The sequence below is a fragment of the Taudactylus pleione genome, unplaced genomic scaffold, assembly GCF_031769625.1.
Source record: "Taudactylus pleione unplaced genomic scaffold, aTauple2 ptg000377l, whole genome shotgun sequence".
NCBI classification, from domain to species: Eukaryota; Metazoa; Chordata; class Amphibia; order Anura; family Myobatrachidae; genus Taudactylus; species Taudactylus pleione.
The window spans coordinates 3,581,539-3,592,900 of NW_028284778.1; positions in this window are offsets into that span (position 1 = coordinate 3,581,539).

The window sequence follows — 11,362 nt, forward strand, 5'->3', positions numbered from 1 at the left end:
CCCAAAGTGTCTGATCTGCAGGAATACAAAGAATGTCAGACCCAGTGAGGGATGATTGTGCTGGATATCGGCTAATTGCGATAAATGACCATTATCGGAGAGATGGGCTAAATACCTCATTCCAGTATCCATCCACACATCACCACATCTGGGGTAGATCCCAGCAGGAGCCAGGTTATATGATGTATGTGAGTGGTGGCTGGGAGTGATGATGAAACTGATACACTACACATTATGAACACAATAATAGAAAGAAAAAGGTGAAGTGCTTTATTCAGGTGCACTTATGTAAATTCCGCATGGAGCATGTTTTATATATAGTTAAAATATAAATCTTTATTAGGATTTTTTAAAAACAATTCTGGAAAAGTAACTGATTGGCGAAATATTTAAAAACAAAGTATAGATAGATGTGTATAAAGAAAGAATAGAAAAATGTGTTTATAACTATTGCTAATCCCCACTGGTTAAATATATATGTGTGTATCCTGGGGCTGGGTTCAAAAAATCACTTCTTAATATCACAAGAGGGTCTAACAGTCCGTATTCATTATCTCCTATCAATAGTTCTTATGATCTATGAAGTGTTTTTAACTGTTGGGATGTTTTGTGTATAGCTATGGGCCTGATTCAGAGCCGCTCGTAAGCGGCTGCTCGTTCGCTCCGAGCGATGTTCGCACAACTGCGCATGCATACGGGTTTTAGTACGCATGCGCAAACCAGTCAGTGCGGCCGAAAATCGTGTGCTCGCAAAATAGCGAATGCCTGCTAATTTGAGTGACAGGATGAGGCGTTTGTGGGTGGTAACAGGGGAAGGTGCTTGAAAACGGGGAGTGGAGATCAGAACGCAGGCGTGCCTAAAGGTCAAAACGGGCGTTTTATGGGTTTGCATAATTAACAAAGCAGCGTCATCGACCACGTCAGTTGGGTGTCTTTTAGCCAGAACTGCTCGCATGATTGCGGTAGGAAAATGCAACCACAAGAATAGCGAGCAGTTCAGACGCCGTTCGATGTACTCGATTAATCTAATAAATAGCGGAGATGATGTATGATGCGAGCGGCCAGGGGGCGTTTTTTTCAAAAAAACGTCTGCATGTTTTGTTCGCTCGTTCAGACATAGAGGCGTCAACAGACCGCAAAGAGTGAACGCTCAATTTAAATAGCCAGTCCCTTTTTCTAAACGAGTGAGTGCAAATAGCGTCCGGCTCTGAATCAGACCCTGTGTTCACATGTATCAAAATCACCAGCCACAGTCAATATATTGTGACATCAGTGATATTATGTATCTTTCTGTTTGCTAGCAATTAAATGTTTCCTTCTATGAGGGGAATTCAATATGAAACGTAAACTTTGCTGTCGAAGTTTACGTTTCATATCGGAGCTTTTACCTGGGATAAAGTATCGGGCGCGCGCCCGCTTATCCCCATATTCAATATGAAACTAACGAAAACGGGACCTGGCGAAGTGGGATTTGCGTAAAGTTACGAAATTTTCCTTAAAAAAATTGTAGGACTCCCCTAAAGTTGTAAAAACATGGGGGATCACTATGGGTACCAGCGTTTTAGCCTGTAAATGAAAGTCGGGGATTTAAATAGCCGCAGCAGGTGTTTTTTTCCTGACATTGAAGAAGTGTTGCAGAAGAGCACTTAGGTTATTTTTTTCATTTTTTTAAGTGGTCCCATCAAATTTGGGGTACATGAAAATGGGTACTAGCATATTTTATAGTAGGTTTCTAAAAATTCTGCATTTGTGAACCTGCCGCTATAAATCTATTCTAGAAAACACCTGCCGCATCCTTGAGAATAGCCCTGAACCTATTTCCCTATTGTTAAAAAAATTTTCCCATTTTTTTTTTCACCCCAAATTTTTAAATAATTTTTTGGGGTGTCCCTATTTTTTTTTTTTTACTTTTTTTGACACAGTTATTTTTTAAATGTCATTCCCAGGTGTGCAGGCTATTTTTTTTAAGCCTGCACCCCTAAACCCCAATTCTGCACTTTTTTTCGCCACCTATTCAGTGGTGAAAAGTTATCCCCGTTTTTTTTCAAAGACTTTTCGAACCTGCAAAAATTCTTTGAAATTGAATACGGTGTAAAACTAAAACCTGCGATAATGACGTCATAGGTGCGATATTAACGCAAAAAAACAGAGTTTTCGCTCCATATTGAATTCCCCTATATGTATAGTGGGCTAAATGCCTGTGTAATCCCTACTGCTGGAGTGGAAAAAATCCTAGTCTACATATATATACTTGTGGTTTTATTTTTCCTTTCAAAGAGGGTATTAGTGCAAATGTCTATTTCACAAATTGAACTGTAGGTCCTGGTTTATGATTAATTGACTTTCCACATAATGGACTTATTTGTGTAGTAATAATCGTTTCCCTTGTGTAATTTTGATAATACTCACAACGGTTGTCAGATCTGCTGGTTCTATTTCATTAGCAATTAGATATATTAATAGATACCGCTAATCATGACAATTGCATACACAAGTCTTTAATCCATATATCTGTAAATACTGCTGTGTCCCCATGTATTACGAACCATAGTCAGGATATTGTTACATCAGTGATACCTTGTATCCATCTATTTGCTAACCATTCATTAGTTCCTTCTATGTATAATAGGCTAATTGCCTGTATATACCTCACTGCTGAGCTGGAAATATATCCTATTGTGTATATACTTGTGGGTATCGTTACAGATGTCTGTTTCACCAGTGGAACTATAAGTCCTGATATATGATTAATTAGTTATCAATGTAACAAGCTTGCTTATATAAAAATAGCTATTTTCCGTGTGTTATTTTAATATGCTCACAACGGATATCAGGTATACTAAATACTAATACTATTTAATTAACAGTTGGATATATTGCTATAGATATACCCAATCTTGACAGTAGCATCCACAAGTTATTATCCGTGTCAGCATACTGGGCCTAATTCAGACCCGCTCGCGAGCGCTGAGCGCTCGCAAGTGGGTCGATGTTGGCGAAGTGCGCATGCGCACGATGGAGGCGGCCATCGTACGCATGCGCGAGACCCAAATAACGACGACCAAGCCGTCGTTATGGGTCTCACACCAAAGGGGGCGTGCTGTCGATGGTGAGTGACAGCACGCCCCCTTTGGTGGGCATGCCGGGGGCGTGGCTGCCCAGACGGAGGCGTTCCCATGGGAACGCCTACCGTCCGGGGCCGGCCCCACTGACATCACAAGTGATGTCAGTGGGAGTGCTTTTGGCTTTGATAGAGCCAAAAGCACTCCAGGGCTTGCGGAAATGAGACCCTACCGCAAGGCCGATGGTTGCGATGGTCTTGACCATCGCGACCATCTTTTTGGCTGCTCGCTATAGCTGTGGGTGGTCACCCACAGCTATGCGAGTGACCAGGAGGCCGCTCTTAAATTCAGAGGGACGGCCCTGATTCAGAGCGAGCGCTCTGTCAGAGCGTCCGGCTCTGAATCAGGGCCTCAGTGCTTACTACGGATGCCAGATTCACTTGCACAGTGTAGTTACCCTCCGTGATCGTAACGGTAACATCCACCAGTGAGGAAATACAATCCCTGCTATCACAATGCCACAAACTGATCTTTTTAACAAGAACCCAGTTATCCCTATAATCAACTGTATAACCAGTGGGGATTGTTGAAGAAACGCCAACGAGCGTTTCGCATAACTGCTTTATCAAGGCAGTTCTAACCCGAATGTCCGTACCTGTCCTCTTTTATTCCCCCAGTCGATTCCCAATTGGTTAGTTTGAATTACCCACTGCCGCCTACGTATTCTATTGGTACTGATCCCTCATGCTGGGGATTCATATAGGTATTAATATCTGAATCCAATTAGTGCATATCGCTATTAATATCTTAACATCAGGACTATTATGTCACCCTTTATCTCCCTTAGAATGAACCAAATACAACATTATATGTAGGGAGAATGTTTTTTATTTTTTATTGACTTTTAGAACCCTTATTAGAATGTTTAATTGTGCTCATTATGTCCAACCTAATAGTTATAAAATCCCTAAATATTTATAATTATTAGTATTGTCACAAATTTATATGATTAATTACTATTATTTATTGTCCTTGAATATCATCAATTAATATTAATATAAATATTTTCAGCATCAAATGTATTTAAAATATTGACATCAGTTATATATATATATATATATATATATATATCTCCATCACCTCCCCCCGTGGGGGGGGGGCTGTGTACTTTGACAGTACCAGGCCCCGCCATTTCTGATGGCAGCCCTGGTCGTGCCACTGCCTCTTTAAAAGAAGGAGATTGGAACCTATAAGCCTCTGCAGAGACTACCTTCTTGCAAAACAAATCCATGTTTATATTTTGACTTATAAAGCATGGTAGGATTGAAGTGCCCCAACAGTAACCATTTCGAATATATATATGATTATATTATATTAATATAAATATTTTCAGCATCAAATGTATTTAAAATATTGACATCATTTATATTCATCATTTAAATCCCAGTAATTTGAACTAACGTGAAAGTGCTAAACAATACATTACTAACATTATGTGCCATTTAAATGTGTTAAAAGTACAGTTCTGTAATAATCTTCCAAAATTGTATGTTATTGTGTGCAAAAAATGTGTTAATTAGTAAAATAATCCCTATATCCTCATAATTTCAATTTTAATAGTGTCTTATAAATGTGAGAAATACTCATTTAAAATAATAAAGTGCTATAATTGTACTTTTAGCGTATTGATTTGATTAATGTGCTCATCTCCTAGTGACTAATATGTAACAATATATTACCATCAAATAATAATATCATCAAACTTACCTATATATCATACAAATATAAATAAGTGCAGTGAAGTTCAATATTGTGAATTCTTAAATCCATATTAATGTAAATTTATTATATTACTATATTAATCATTATAATAAATCCATAAATTACCTACAGTGAAATTGATAGAGGGATATACATTGATTGCCATGATACTAAATGATCATGAATAAATCAATGTTGATGGTCATTTAAGAGGTTGGTGTCATTTCTCTTGACAAAAAGTATAGTACATCGTTATTGGAGCCTGCTTGATACCAATGAGTACACATATGAACAGACATGTACTGATGCACACATGTATATACATGGACATCCATGTGCACATGCATACATATTCCCATACATGCATATATACATACATACACACACATACTTGGACCTAAATAGGTCCCCACACCTAAAATTTTCATATCAGAAGGTGTTCAATCTTTTAACTGAATTTTCTCCTTATATGGTGGTATTCTTTTCTCATACTTTCCCACCATATATCAATGTTAGAATCAGGATATCTGTATATTTCATAAGCTCCTCTATTTCGATATATGAATATCCAAATTCCATTGATTGGAGATAAATTCATTGTGTGTGGCCTTTTAGTACACTTACCATAAGTATCTCTGTTGTCTATATTCCACTTATTATAACGCTTCATTACAAAGAGTGAGGCCTTTATTATTTGTCTTTGGGACCAAACAGGTGATCTCCCATACAAGTACTTGTATATTCTACAATATATAAAATATTATGTTAGCAATATCCTTAAATCAATGTTAGTAGAGTGACATCAATATTTAAAGAAACCCAATGTATTCCATCATGGAATCCATGTGTCTCCTTCTCTTAATTTTGTATATATTAATGTTTTATGGTAGAGTGGATATAATATGGTTGTCTATACTTGGACACATCTAAGGAAATATATTCCAATAGTCCTTTTGGTTGACACATCCATTCTTTCATCAATAATATCATATTGGATCCCTATTTCATCCTGTTTCTATTGATGTTATTAAATTCAATTGGCAAGCAATGGGTATATATATTCCCCGATATTTTGTTTCTTCAAGAACAAATAATTATAGAAAGACAGTAAACTGGTTATTCTCATTTAGGCCATAGGGTTCAATGCTATTCATTAGAAATTTCATTATTGATTCTTTTTTTAGGAGTTCCTTATTGGTAATCCCCACCTCTAATTCTTTCTAGGCCAAAGGCTTTGAGTTGATTTGGATCGCTGTTATGTTTTTTAAGGAAATGTTTTGCTACACTTGTTAGAGTCTTAAATCTTGATTGATCTCGTTTTGCATTCTTAATGTTACCAACGTGTTCAAGAATTCTCTGCTTCAATTGTCTACTGGTCATTCCCACATATCTGAGGCCGCATGTGCAACGTAGAGAGTATATGACTCCCATGGTGTTACAATTTATGTAATCCTTTATTCTGATTTTATTGCCATATCTGTCCACTGTTTCTTTTGTTTGGTAACTATGTTTACATGCTTTGCATCTCATACAAGTGTAACATCCCGTAACCATATCCTTATTTCTACCAGGTTTCTTGAAGTGGCTATGTACTAGTATATCGTTAAGGTTGGCGGATTTCTGCCAACTGATGTTCACATTTTCTCCTAGGATATCAGCCAAGTCTGGGTCAAGAGTAAGGACATTCCAATGTTTCTGTAAAGTATTCTTGATTTCTTTCCATTCATTACAGTATGATCCAATGAATCTCACTTTCCTTTTTGTCCTTGTTTCTTTCTGATGATATAATAAGTGAATCCCTGTTCTTATCTTTAGCTGCATGGTATCCCTTCTTGATCATCTTCCGGCTATATCCTCTTTTCTTCAATCTCTTTGTCAATTCCATGGGTCTCTCTAAAAAGGTAATATCTTCTGTACACTTGCGGCGAGTTCTTAGGAATTCTCCTTTAGGTACTCCTCTAATTGTTACTGGGAAATGACCACTTTTAGGATGAAGGATACTATTTGTTGCTGTGTCCTTACGGAACATGTCCGTAATTATCCTTCCATCTTCAGAAACTTTTATCCTAAGATCCAAAAATGTGACTTCTTGTTGACTCATTTCAGTGGTGAGTATGAGATTAATGGTGTTGTTGTTGAGTAACCTCACAAATTTTTGAAATGTATTCTTATTGCCTTCCCAGATAATCAGGATATCATCTATATACCTGAACCAAGTTGTTATATGTGCGGTATATAGATCAGATTCAGAACTGAAAACATATTTCTTCTCCCACCACCCGAGGTATAGATTAGCATATGTTGCCACACGTTGTCCCCATTGCTGTACCTCGGGTCTGTAGATAGTATCTCTCATGGAAAGTGATATCATTTTTAGTCAATATGAATCTAAGCAGTTGAATGATGAAGTAATTGAATTAATTTTTGTTCCCCATATTCAAAAAGAATTCCACTGCTTCAATGCCTGTTTCATGATTTATATTGGCTGCCGGGCCCGAGCCAATCAAAGCTCGCAGGCCAGCAGCCAAACAGGAGCTGCACGCCCCCTTTGGTGTGAGACCCCGAGCGACGGATTGCTCGTCGCTCGCCGGGTCTCATGCATGCGCACGACGGAGCTCCCTCCGTCGTGTGCATGCGCACTTTGGCACCATCGACCCGCTTGCGAGCGTCCTGCACTCGCGAGCGGGTCCGAATCAGGCCCAGAGGCCCCTGATTCAGAGCCAGACGCTCTGACAGAACGCTCGCTCTGAATCAGGGCCGTCCCTCTGTTTTTTTTTAGCGACCTCCTAGCCGCTCGCATAGCTGTGGGTGACCACCCACAGCTATAGCGAGCGTCCAAAAAGATGGTCGAGATGGTCAAGACCATCGAGACCATCGGGCTTGCGACGAGACCCTTGTGGTAGGGTCTCGTTGCCGCAAGCCATTGGAGTGCTTTTGGCTCTATCAGAGTGATGTCAGTGGGGGCGGCCCCAGACGGTAGGCGTTCCCATGGGAACACCTCCGTCTGGGCAGCCATGCCCCCGGCACGCCCACCAAAGGGGGCGTGCTGTCACTCACCATCGACAGCACGCCCCCTTTGTAGTGAGACCCGGAGCGACGGCTTGGCCATCGCTATCCGTGTCTCGCGCATGCGCATGACGGAGCAGGTTCCATCGAGCGCAACATCGACCCGCTTGCGAGCGCTCATCGCTTGCGAGCGGGTCTGAATCAGGCCCAGAGCCATTGCACAGCGCTTGACAGACAGTGTCTGACCGTTTGAACGCCGTTGCATGGGCATGCATAATTAGCCATAGCGATTGCATACGCAGTTTAAGTACTCACTGCGTGCAACGAGGTTAGCAATTTCTAAGTAATGTTAGGACTGCTCTAATTCTGCGTGAGCGGCCGATGGTACTCGATGTTACTGATGTTTATGGAGGTTTGCAAGGTATTACGGATGTGAGAAAGCGGTAATGGGAGGCAGTGGGCATCTCTCAGCTAGCAGTGCTACGGCATTGCGATAGCAATCATTAGCATATTATAGCAGCAGACCTGCGTGCAATTACGGAGCTGCGATCGCAATATCGATCCGCAATGAATCAGGCCCTTAGATTCTTCTGATTAGGTTAGTGACAGGTTAGTGACAGGCTGTGACACAGTGCCTGTAATTTTGAGGTAGGGTAGTTGTTATTATTAAATAAAATTGAATATATGGAGTTTAATGTTTATTTTAACCCTTTTCCTTACCATTACGTTTTTGATTATTAAATAAGTTGTATTTTTAGCACTGGTGTATTGCAGGCATGGCAAAGACATTCTTACGTACTTGCCGACAATCATCTCCCTCCTTCCAAGCTAACAGCTGGGGGCGTGTCCGGACAGTTATGACACATTGGGGGCGGAGCCGCGTGATCTCATTACCATGGTCCTCATTACTGCCTTCCACCCCACGCCAATGCAAAATATAGGCCCTCATTCAGAGCCGTACGCTCTGAGCAGAGCGCACGCTCTGAATGAGGGCCGCCCTCCTAAAAAATGGAGCGTCCTCCTGGACGCTCGTATAGCTGTGGGTCACCACCCACAGCCTATACGAGCGTGCAGTTTGATGGCCGCGATGGTCTTGGCCATCGCGACCATCGAAACTGCGAGCCGGAGCCTGCGGTTGAGGTTTTCAACCGCAAGCTCCGGAGTGATTTTGGCTCTATCAGAGCCAAAATCACTCCCACTGACATCACTAGTGATGTCAGTGGGGCCGGCTTCTGATGGTAGGCGTTCCCTTGGGAACGCCTCCGTCTGGCAGGCACGCCCCCGGCACGCCCACCAAAGGGGGCGTGCTGTCAATCAACATCGACAGCACGCCCCCTTTGATCAGACACAACGAGCGAAGGACTTTCCTTCGCTCGTCGCGTCTGGCGCATGCGCACGACGGAGCTCCCTCCGTCGTGCGCATGCTCAGTGCAGAACATCGACCCACTTGCGAGCGGACAGCCGCTCGCGAGTGGGTCTGAATCAGGCCCAATATCAGTATGCAGAGCCGTAACTAGATGTTTTGGTGCCCTGTGCTAGAAAGAGCATTGGCACCCCTCTCATTTTTCAAAGGGACATAATGCACCCAAAAAAGGGCCATGGCTTCATGGGGAAAGGCCAGGGAAGAGATAGGAGAGGCCAGGAGATGCTGGGGATGAAATAAGAGGAAGCTACAAGCAAGAATGATAATAAACAGAGATTTGACAGGCCCAAACAGCGCCCCCTGACCTGTGGTGCCCTGTGCGATGGCACCGGCCGCACTACCCTAGCTACGGCCCTGTCAGTATGTATGAAAGCAGATAATGTAGAGAAAAATTGCATCTATATGTTATCTGCAAACATCTAATTTTGATATGGCGACGGAAAATCATTCAGATGTTATTAAAAAAAACGATAAGCGCAATTTTGTGGCTTATCGTTTTTTTTTCACATATTGTATCGGCAGGACTACCCATACCTCCCAACTGTCCCGCATTTAGCGGGACAGTCCCGTTTTCTGGGACTGTCCTGCTGTACCGCCCGTGGGCCGCAGTGTCCCGCGGTGGGGGGGGAAGTTGGGGGAAGCATACACGCTGCTCTGCTATGCAGAGCAGCGTGTATGCAGAGCTAGAATAGACGCTGTGCGCATGCGCACACCATCTATTCAGCATACGGGGGGAGCCCGGGGGCTGCCAGCATCTCGGAGATGCTGGGCACGCCCCATTAGTGATGTAAACGGGGGCGTGTCATCAGACCCGCCTTCGGCGCGCGCAAGTCCCGACTCCCTCCCAACAAATGTTGGGAGGTATGGGATTACCTCTTGCTTTTGTTTTTCAAATTATTTATGTCATTCTCTATAATAGCTACTTAGTTGTTAGGATCTAAAGTTAAGTATTTTATTTTGGTCTAAGGGATAAGGGTGCCGTGAATTAAAAAAGTTTGGGAACCACTTGGTTAGGCACTAAGGGGGAGGGTTAGGTTTAGAGTACGCGAGGAGGATAGGTTAAGACACTAGCGGGGGAGGTTAGGGTCAGGCATCAGGGACGGAGGGTTAGGGGCAGGCTCTTCCGGGAGGAGGCAGTCAGCCCAGCACAGTGGTGGGGGAGAAGGGGGACGTCATGTGATTTCCAGGGCAGGAAGGGGGTCTACACAATGCAAAGATTACTGGCATTGTGTAGCCGGGGCAGGGCCACGATTGCGTGATTCAGTGCGAATTGCGTCATCAGCTCCCCCGAACCAGCCACTTAAACAAGATGAGAGCGGACGCCGGCCGGGGGGGAGGGGGGGGGGTTTGCGGGTGGGTTGCGCCAGCCGAGACACTTGCCCACTCTTCTGGTGGCCGGGAGCGACACACGATTTTCGGGAGGCTCCCGACCATTTCAGGAGGGTAGGCAAGTATGGTTAGGGGTAGGGAGAAGGGGAGGGTTAGAATACTGACCTAGTCGGTATTCTAACCAGTGGCGGCTCCAGAAGTGGGGTGGTTTCCCTATTTGAATTTTGGATTGTGCTGCAGCCCTGTCTCTGGATCTGCCACTGATTCTAACCCTGACGGGATGCCGGCGTCGGGATTCTGACCGTCGGGACCCCAAGCACTGGCATCCAGTGCCCATTCCGTACACACCCGCCGATGCACTACATATATATCGCCTGTTCAATGGAACGGGCGATATATATGTCAGTGTGTACCCAGCATTACACTTTTAATCAATATCATAACTCCCAACTGGGACAGTCCCGCTATAAAAAGACTGTCCCGTCATCTCACCCGGGGGGCTGCAGTGTCCCACGGTGGGGGAAGTTGGGGGAAATCACTCTCACCGTTGCTGGTGAATAGAAGTGCACGGCATCTCTTCTCTGTGGGTATTACGAGGAGAACCTAGGGGCAGCCCAGCATCTCTGATAGTGATGTCTCACCCGTAGAGTGATGAAAATGGGAACGTGCCGCCACCCAGAGTGATGAAAATCACCACGAGGTCACTCCCCTTTTCAGCCGCCCGCGCCTTCGACAATCGGGCGGTAGGGATGGATATCAAAAGGCCATCATCAAATGATGG